The sequence below is a fragment of the Mauremys reevesii genome, linkage group 17 (assembly GCF_016161935.1).
Source record: "Mauremys reevesii isolate NIE-2019 linkage group 17, ASM1616193v1, whole genome shotgun sequence".
NCBI classification, from domain to species: Eukaryota; Metazoa; Chordata; order Testudines; family Geoemydidae; genus Mauremys; species Mauremys reevesii.
Window position 1 is genome coordinate 8,203,845 of NC_052639.1, and position 9,187 is coordinate 8,213,031.

Genomic DNA, 9,187 nt, shown 5'->3' on the forward strand with positions numbered 1-9,187 from the left:
AATTTAAACACTCAGCATTTTCCTGTGCAAATGAATAAAGACCTAGCAGAGCTGTCCAGCAGCTGAAATCAGTTCCAGTCCTCGGAGTCTCTAAGAGGGACACTCGGTAGCTGAGGCATGTGGGACACCTCTGTGGTGAGGACAGGTGAAAAAATGCTGGACTCAATGAAAGCTGAGACCATAGGAGGGGAAGGTGAACGGCAGCACCACACAGGGTCATAACACTCAGACACGGGGCTTCACTGTCACTGCCCCTGTGTTTTCCATCATTTCTATCCTAAGGAACACACCCTCCCCCTCCCCCTCACACTGTCACACACAACCTTCTCCCTTGAGCCCCATCCCACCTACCCCGCTCCCCCACACGCCATGGGACACAGCCTCTCGGTGACTCTCCCATATGGGGGCTTGTCTCTGCATCTCCCCATCAGGGGAGCAGAGAGCCGAAAGGGCCACAGGAGACCAATGGAGCTAGGCAGGGATAGAAAAGACTTCCCCTCCCTTCCCAAGAGTCCCGTTAATCTCCCCCATGGGACGTTCCAGCACCAGGTGGGCTCAAAGCACCAACCTTCCCTGAGCAACGGAAGGGGAACCAGCTCTTTCACATGGAAGGAGACGCCCCACCTCTGCTGCTGCCATCCTGCAGCCTTTAATATGGATTTGTTTTAGCTAATGCAACCCCCCACACTCCACTAATCCATCCATGAAACATGGAGACAAACTCCTGCAGGTAGTGTCCAGTGGTGCAATGGGTTAGTGCCCAGGACTTTCAGAGCAGTGCTGAGTGGAGTCATGCTGAGGTTGTGAGTTCAAACCTCATCTACAGCACTAGCTTTCTTTAAGCAAATAGCTTCTGCCAATCATTTTGCCTGCAGAAAATACAATTGCAGCTCAGAAGACACCGAGGTCCCCTTGCTTTACAGAGAGCAGGGCAGATTCCACAGATCTACCAGGCTCTGCTCTCCACCAGCCGCCTGTGTCAGGAGGGGTCAAGCAGAGCCCAGAGCACTGCCCCCGACTCCCCCTCAGTCTTTGCTCCCCAAGCCACCTTTGTGCTCACCCTCTTCGCTGTCAGACTCAAACCCTGCCTGGCTTTCTGTATGTCGGTGTGGTTTTCGTCTGTTGTGTTGATGTGCATGTGGGTCCTGTGTGATTTTTGTGGATGCCATATAGTTGTGTGTGTGTGTGTGTGACTTTTGCATGCAGATTGTTTTTGCTAAGTATTCTTTGGTATGTGATTTTTGTGCTTTCCTGTTGTGGGCTTTTGCTGTATTTTTGGTGTGGATTTGTTCTATGTTTTGTGTGGCTTTTCCCTTATGCACTGATGAGCTGCCAAAATAGTAACAACCGGTTCCCTCCTTCACGAGGGGGTCGTGCCCCATCCAACCCCCCATGTTTTTTGACACCCCCCCGGGACCCCTGACCCATCCCCCCATTCCCTGTCCCCTGACTGCCCTTTGCAGCCCCATCCAACCCCTCCTCTCATTCTTGATGGCCCCCCGGGACCTCTGCCCCATCCAACCACCCCGTCTCACTGTCCCAGCGTGCCCCCACCACCTCATCCAACCCCTGCTCCTTCCTGATTGCCCCCGGATCCTTGCCCCATTCAATGCCCCTGTTCCCTGCCCTCTGACCGCCCTGACCTCTATCCACCCCACAACCCACCAAACGCCCTCCCTGCTCCCTGCCCCCTTACCACACTGCCTGGGGCCGGGCTGTGGTCCGACTCCCAGGCCAGGCCGGCACCGGAGCCGTGGGCCCGACTCCCAGGCCGGGCCGGCACCAGGGCTGGAGCCACCGGTCCCAACTCCCCGGGCCGGGCCGGCACCGGGGCTGGAGCCACTGGGCCCAACTCCCCGGGCTGGGCCAGCACCGGGGCTGGAGCCGCGGGCCCCGACTCCCCGGGCCGGGCTGGCACCAGGGCTGGAGCCGCTCTGCTGGCACCAGGGCCGGAGCCTCGGGTCCAGAGCTGGGCTGGGTCCGAGCCGCGCAGCCAGAACCAGCCCGAGCCAGGGGTACTTGGCTGGGGCACTCGGCTGGGGCCTGGGGGAGCCGTCCCGCCCGCACCCGGCTTACCTGCCTGTTGCTGCTGCTGCTGCTTTTTTCAGGCTTCCCGTGAACATTTGATTCGCGGGAAGCAGGAGAAGGGGAGGAGAAGGAGGGCGGATCATTCAGGGGAGAGGGGGAGGTGAGCTGTGGCCGGGGGCCGGGCAGACAGCTGCCCGAGCCTTTGTTAAATTTAAAAGCTTTTTAGAACCGGTTGTCCTGGAACAATTCTAATTTAAAATTTAACAACCGGTTCTTGCGAACCGGTGCAAACCGGCTGGAGCTCACCGCTGTGTCTATGGCTCTGTGTGCTGTGTGGGTTTGGTCTTTGTTTATGTCTGTGTGGGCCTGTGCAGTCTGTGATGTTCTCTTTCTCTCTATTTGTCTCTCTGTTTGTATCTTCATGTGTAAATTCACTGGAACTTTTCAAACGCTCCACAGCTTTGCCAATTTTCACCAGGAATTTTACTCATTAACAAATTCTCACTTGTTCCCTACCAGTTGGTGACCATTGCCCCAGGGGCCTGTTAGTCTCAGGGTCCTGATTTCCCATTGACCCTTCCCCCTTCTAGTGGGACTGGGAACTGGCCAACAAAAAAAACCCCACTTAGTTTTAGTAAAAGGCCAACAGTCCCTTACACAAGGTGGGCCTGTGAGGGAGGGAGAGCTCAGTGGTTTGAGTATTGGCCTGCTAAACCCAGGTGTGTGAGCTCAGTCCTTGAGAGGGCCAATTAGGGATCTGGTATAAAAATCTGTCTGTGGATTGGCCCTGCTTTGAGCAGAGGGTTGGACTAGATACCTCCTGAGGTCCCTTCCAACCCTGGTATTCTATGATAGGGTCACCAATGTTCAGAGAAACTAGCACAAGCTGGTCCCATGGTGTAAGGGTTGGCATGCTGAAATCTGAGTTCAAATCTCAGTGGGACCTTGTGGTAAATCCCTGGAGATCCAAGTGCTTTCCTATCTCCAGCTGTCTAAGAATGAGCTGTTTACCTTGTGCTGAGTGACTCATCCCCACTGGAGCCAGGTCTTTGGTTGGAATGGGGTCTAGAAGTGGCTACGGTTTGACTGGGTGTTTGGGATTTATGATGCCCACAAGTTTGGCCCTTGTGCTTTCTACCACACTTTTCCTCTTGCCCACATGGCGCTTGAAGAAAGGAGTGTCAGGGCCAGGTTTCATAGTCAGGGAAAGGCAGGAGGGAGGAAGAGTCCCAGGCTGGAGCCCAGCACCTCTCCTCCTCTGGGCACCTAGGACAGAGGTGGCTGGTGCTGACAGCTCCAAGGGAAGGCTTAAAAGCCACAGAGCAACCAAGGGCAGGGCAAGAGGAGGGGAGAACCATGCCTATGTGTGGCCAGCAGACAGCCACAGAGACACCCAGCCAGGCTGCTCCCTGGCATGCCGAACCCCCACTGAAAACCACCCACAACCAGCTGCTGATGCTTTGTGGCCAACATCAGAAGATGGTAGGAAAGCAGGGCCAGCCCCCCTGGTGGGGCCTCTTACTGTTCCCACTCTCCATGCTCACTTTTGCAGTGGGGCAGGAGATTTTACCCCAAGAGGCTTTTCCCCAGCTGGCGAGAAGCAGAGAAACACCCAGGCTCCCAAGGTGCTATGTAGCAACCCCCCTCCAGCACAGGGACAGGCGCACACTTGGAAGAGGGAAACTGCTCCACACACTAGCCCGGGCAGCCGCCCACTTTCTTTGGCAAGTGAGGAAGGGCAAAGGCGAGACTGGAAGCACCTGGGGCTCATGCCCCAGCCTTTGTGACACCCAACCCCCAACTCCTTCCCGGGGCTCTAGCTAAAGGCAGAGCATTAGCTTGAGTGGCCAAGAAGAGGTTCCAGCCCTGAAGGGAGCAGGACGTTCAGGACAAAGGTAAAATTGCACAACCACGAAGGGACTTGAACCCTCAATCGCCTGATCCAAAGTCAGACACCTTATCCATTAGGCCACGTGGTCACAGAAGCAAAACCTTTCCAAGCAGTTATTTGGAAAAGGCAGACACAGTGTTTCTCACGTCCTCTACTGAATGGGGCCGAGACTCTCTGGGCACAAGAAGTCGAGTTCCCAGTGAGATGTGAGACAATTCTCTGGAGCCAGGTACAGGACTTTGGCAGGGAGGCTCAGGCATGAGGGATTGGGGTGCAGCGGACGGACCGGCTGTCTAGGTGCTTAGATTTGGTCTCACTGAGGAGAAGGAGGAATCCTGCTGACAGGCAGTGGCTGTGGAGAAAAAGTGGTATGTCCAGGCTGCTCAGGTGTTCTTCTTCCAGCTCCTCATCTGGCTGAGCTGCTCCACCGGCCTGGACAAGTCCTCTGCATGCTCAGCAAATAGCTCAAGAGCCATTTTTGCCCAAACCTGTGCTGGGGGGTGAGCTTCTGTCTTCCCTGTCCTATCCGCGCTAGAGCAGACCACTAGATTGAGAGAGACAGTCAACAACTATTAAGGCTAAGATTATATAAAGGGGGGTCACAGAATTTGTGACTTTCAGAGATCTCAGTGACATTTTCCACCTCAGCCCTGGGGTAGCAAGTCTGGAGCTGTCGGCCGGTGGGGGCCTCACAGCTCTCAGCCACCAGTGTCGGAAGGGGCTCCCACAGGCCCATGCCACCACGGATGGACCCCACAGCTCCCAGCTACTGTGGGTGGATCCTAGAGCTCCCAGCCATGGCGGGTTGTGCCGATTGGGTGTCCACACTAAGCTCGGCATCAATATGGTGATCCCGGGGAAGCTTGGCCTAAGGAGGGGTGAACTGGCCCAGGTCGGAAACAGAGCAGGTCAAAACTCCCGTGCTGATCAGTAGTGGGGTCGCGCCTGTGAATAGCCCCTGCAGCATAGCCTGGGCAAGACAGTGAGACACAGTCTCTTTTTAGACACCCTCCATCCCCCACAGAGACTTTAGGGGGGGATGGGAGCACTCATTGTGGGGATCCTGAACTGGTGGGAGGGAGGCACCATGTACCAGGGATCCCGAAACGCAGAACAGGGACACCCACACACCAGGTGTCTTGATTTACAAACTGCAAGTGATGATGAATTCACCACCTCCCTTGCGAAGCTTGTTCCACTAGATAATTAGCCTCAGGGTTAAAAAATGGTCATTTCCAGTTGGGATTTTCTGACATCGACTGCGAGCCAATGGAGTATTGTTCAGTCTTTGTCTGGTGAATTAAAGAACACTTCAAATCACATATACCCCCCTCTGGGAATTTGTAACCAGTGATTAAATCGCCTCTTAACCTCCAGTCAATGAAATCAATTGAGCTTCTTTAGTCTCTCGCTGGAGACATTTTCCTTGTTTTTAAAGGCAAAAATCCTGATCTTTCCAATGGGAGCTGCTGCTCCAATGTTCAGTTTGGGGAGGGATCTGGCTGCACTCAGAGATCTGCCCGCGGGTTAGAATCTGGGATCCGAAGGGTCGAACGCAAACAGCGTTTAGATGGGAACGTTAGTGCCGCCCCCGTGTGGCCAAAGATTAGAACTGACCAGCGGAGTTTACAGCTGGAGCCTGGGACGCTCCTGAACAAACTGGGCCCAAAGCCTCTCGCGTGGGATCCTCGCTGTGCAGCAGGAGGCGGAGGGAAGCTGATTGTCAGGCCTCAGGGCAGCTCCCTGCCAGGCTGAGCCAGTGTCTGTGCTAAGCTCAGCATCAATCAGGTGATTCTGGGAAGTTCGGGGTCCCCGGGCTCCCACAGGAGGGTGAAGCAGGTCACCCCTGGAGCAGGTTAAAGCTGCAGGGTGACAGTGGGGTTGCTGCCCCTGTGAACAGCTGCTGTAGCACCACCTGGGCAGGACAGGGAGAGCCAGTCATACCCCCCCCCAGCCTGTATCGGGGGATGGGAGCACTCACACCCTGGGGACCCACCCACCAGAGATCTTCTAGGGGAGGAGAGTGGCACCCACACACCCAGGATCTTGTAGGGGGGACAAGGGCATCCACACTCCGGGATCCTCTGCAGAGGGACGGACACCCACACAGCCAGGATTCTGTATGGGGGGCAGAGGTACCCGGACACCTGGGCGGGGGAAGGGGGGCACCGAAACATCCAGGATCTTACTTGGGACAACAGCGGCGCCTGCAGCTCGACATGAGATGGGGGCTGGGGGAGAAGGAGCATTTCCCAGTTCCAGGCTGTCCCCATCTGGCCAAGGCACAGAGCTCACAAGCAGAGTTTAAAGCTCCAGGTGCCAAGCAATAAAAGCAGCCGGGCCCCGTGGCTGGTGCCTGTGATCCCAGTACCTGGGGAGACTGAAGCTGGTGGATCGCTTGAGCTCAGGGGTTATGGGCTGCAGGGGGCTATGCTGATCGGGTGTCCGCACTAAGTTCAGCATCAATATGGTGATCCCGGGGAAGCTTGGGGTCCCCAGGTTGCCTAAGGAGGGGTGAACCGGCCCAGGTCGGAAACAGAGCAGGTCAAAACTCCTGTGCTGATCAGTAGTGGGATCGCACCTGTGAATAACCCCTGCAGTGTAGCCTGGGCAAGACAATGAGACACAGTCTCTTTTTAGACACCCCCCGCAGAGCCTGGAGGGGGGGGGGATGGGAGCACCCACACGCTGGGGAATCTGAGTTGGGGGTGGGACGCCCCCCTGCCACACGGATCTTGAAAAGAGGAACAGCGACACCCAAACACCACAGAGCCTGGATGGGGGGCAGGGGAACCACACACGGGAGCTAGTTCATGGGGTGGGGGACACACCGTATGCTCCGTTGCACCATTCTTAATGAGAAGAACGGGGGCATCCGCACAACACGGATCCTTAACGGGCTGGGGGACACCCACACACTCCACTATTAACCAGGAGGGACAGGGGCACCAGACACCCCCAGCAGCGTGGAGAACACCCACATACACCGGATCCCTCATGGGGGGTAAGACAGAGGGGATTGTAATGGGGCCCAGCGCACCCATGCACCAGGGATTGTTAAGGGTTGAAGGGACAGGGACACCCACACACACTGAGATCACATCCTTGGAGGAACGCAAACCCTCCACAGAAGGACCTGGTCTGTTCCATGATGGCAGCCCAGCCTGAGTGAATCAAAGTCTCTTTTTATACAGGCACGTCCCAGAGATCCTGACTAGGGGGAGAGAGACACCCACCCACCAGAGATCCTTAATGGTCTAGGGTGCCCCACAAGGGGAGAGGCGACTCTAGATTTAATCTGCAGCATGGGGGTGGGTCACCTACTGGGATCATCTGGGCATATTTCACCTCGTCAGTTCCCTGCCATTGCCTTGGGGGCCCCTTGTTCGCTGCCTCTGGTACCCAGTTTAGCCTCCTTCCTGAGGCTGAAACGCTTTGATCTATCTAAGGTCTGTGGGATCAATACGTGTCATGGTGTAATTCTGTGTTATTCGGGGGTCAGACTAGCTGAGCTAATGGCCCCTTCTGTCCTTAAACGCCATGAAAACATTTCCCTGGTTTCTCCTTGCGCCTGACAGACACCACGGTGAGGGGCCCAATAGAAGATCCCGCACACAGCGCTCTGGCTCTTACTTTACTTGGGACGTCAGCGCTTTCTTAGCAAAGCTGCTGCTAAAGCTCTGGATTTGGGGAACGGTTCGGCTCCGATTCAGAGATCTGCCTGCGGGGTGTGAACCTGCCACGAGGAGCGGGAAACGCAACCAGCAACGGGAGGCGTTGGCTGAGCTCCAGGCTGCCCCCGTGTGGCCAAAGCTTAGAACTGAGCAGCGGAGTTTGAAGCTGGCGCTGGGAGGGACCTGAACACGTGGGGCACGAAGGCTTCTGAGTGTAACGTTTGTTGGGTGGCAGCTGAGCGTAGCTGATTGCAGGGGTTCAGGGCTGTACCCCGGGGTGCTGAGCATGTGTCTGTGCTTAGGTTGGCCTCGCTATGATGGTTTCTGGGAAGTTTGGTGTCGCCAGTCCCCCTAGAGAGAGGGGAACCAGACCAGCCCAGGAAAGGAGGCTTTCAAAACTCTGGTACCGATTGGCCGTGGGACTGCCCCTGTGAAGAGCCGCTGCAGCCCTGCCAGGGAGAGCTGATCTCTCTTTATGCAGCCCCCCCCCTCACCCATTGCTCAGGACGAGGGTTGTGCTCAAAGATCTGTGCCCCGTGTTTTCACCTCCATGTGAAGCGCACAGTGCAAATAACCCTCAGCGCATCAGCTCAGTTCCAGGCTCCACTTCCACCAGCTCTGAGCACAGAGCTCCCAGGCTGAAGCCTGAAGTTGGAAGCGGGAGAGCCTGTAACCAGCCGGGCCCCGTGGCTGGTGCCTGTGATCCCAGCTCTGGGGGAGGCTGAGGCCGGCAAATCGCTTGAGCTCAGGAGTTCTGGGCTGCAGGGGGCTGTGCCGATCAGGTGTCCGCACTAAGTTCGGCATCATGTCTCACTGAGGCTATGCTGCAGGGGCTATTCACAGGCGCAACCCCTCTACTGATTAGCACAGGAGTTGTGACTGGCTCCGTTCCTGACCTGGGGCGGTTCACCCCTCCTCAGGCAACCTGGGGACCCCAAGCTTCCCCAGGATCACCATATTGATGCCGAACTTAGTGTGGACACTAAGAGAGAGAGAGTTTGAGTGTAAGTTGGCCAACACAGAGAGAGAAACCTCAGAGGAAGAAAGAAACTCAGAACAGGGAGTCACCCTCATGGATCCAACTTTCTGCTAGGGAGCACACACCACTCCTGGCCAGAGAGATGATCAGCCCTCGCAAATGGCAACATCATCTCCCTTGAAGCCACAGCTAGTTTGGAAACCCACACCCAGGTAACAGGAAGTCCCTGCCTGGAGCCAGGAGGGCTGTGAGCAGAGTCCTTTCCAAACCAGATACTTCTCTCATCGACAGAGACAGCTACTCTCATCCCAGCTGGGCAGGTCTTGCCTGGCATCAACAGGATTCACCCTGTCACTGCTCTCGCTCACTTTCCATCTCACCTTGGGGCTGGACTCCATCCCCGCGACTTCTTTTCCCTTGGTATGAAACACAACACAAGAGGAAAATAAAAAGCAATGGTGGTGAGACTCCTCTTCTCACTACTCCCACACCCCAGGGCTCCGGCTTCAACCCTCCTCCCATTCTGCCATCACAGCTACAATTAGAAATCTGAGCCCTGGGCTCAGACCTGGTTGTCTCCCCAATCCTTGGCGCTGTCCAGCATGTCTCCCTGCA

General features: G+C 56.1%; 1 non-coding gene across 1 annotated transcript; it reads right to left on the bottom strand.

Moving 5' to 3' along the window:
• Window positions 1-3,934: 3,934 nt before the first annotated feature.
• On the bottom strand, window positions 3,935-4,007 carry TRNAQ-UUG. The gene has a single exon. It is a non-coding gene; the product is annotated as a tRNA-Gln (tRNA).
• Window positions 4,008-9,187: the final 5,180 nt, after the last annotated feature.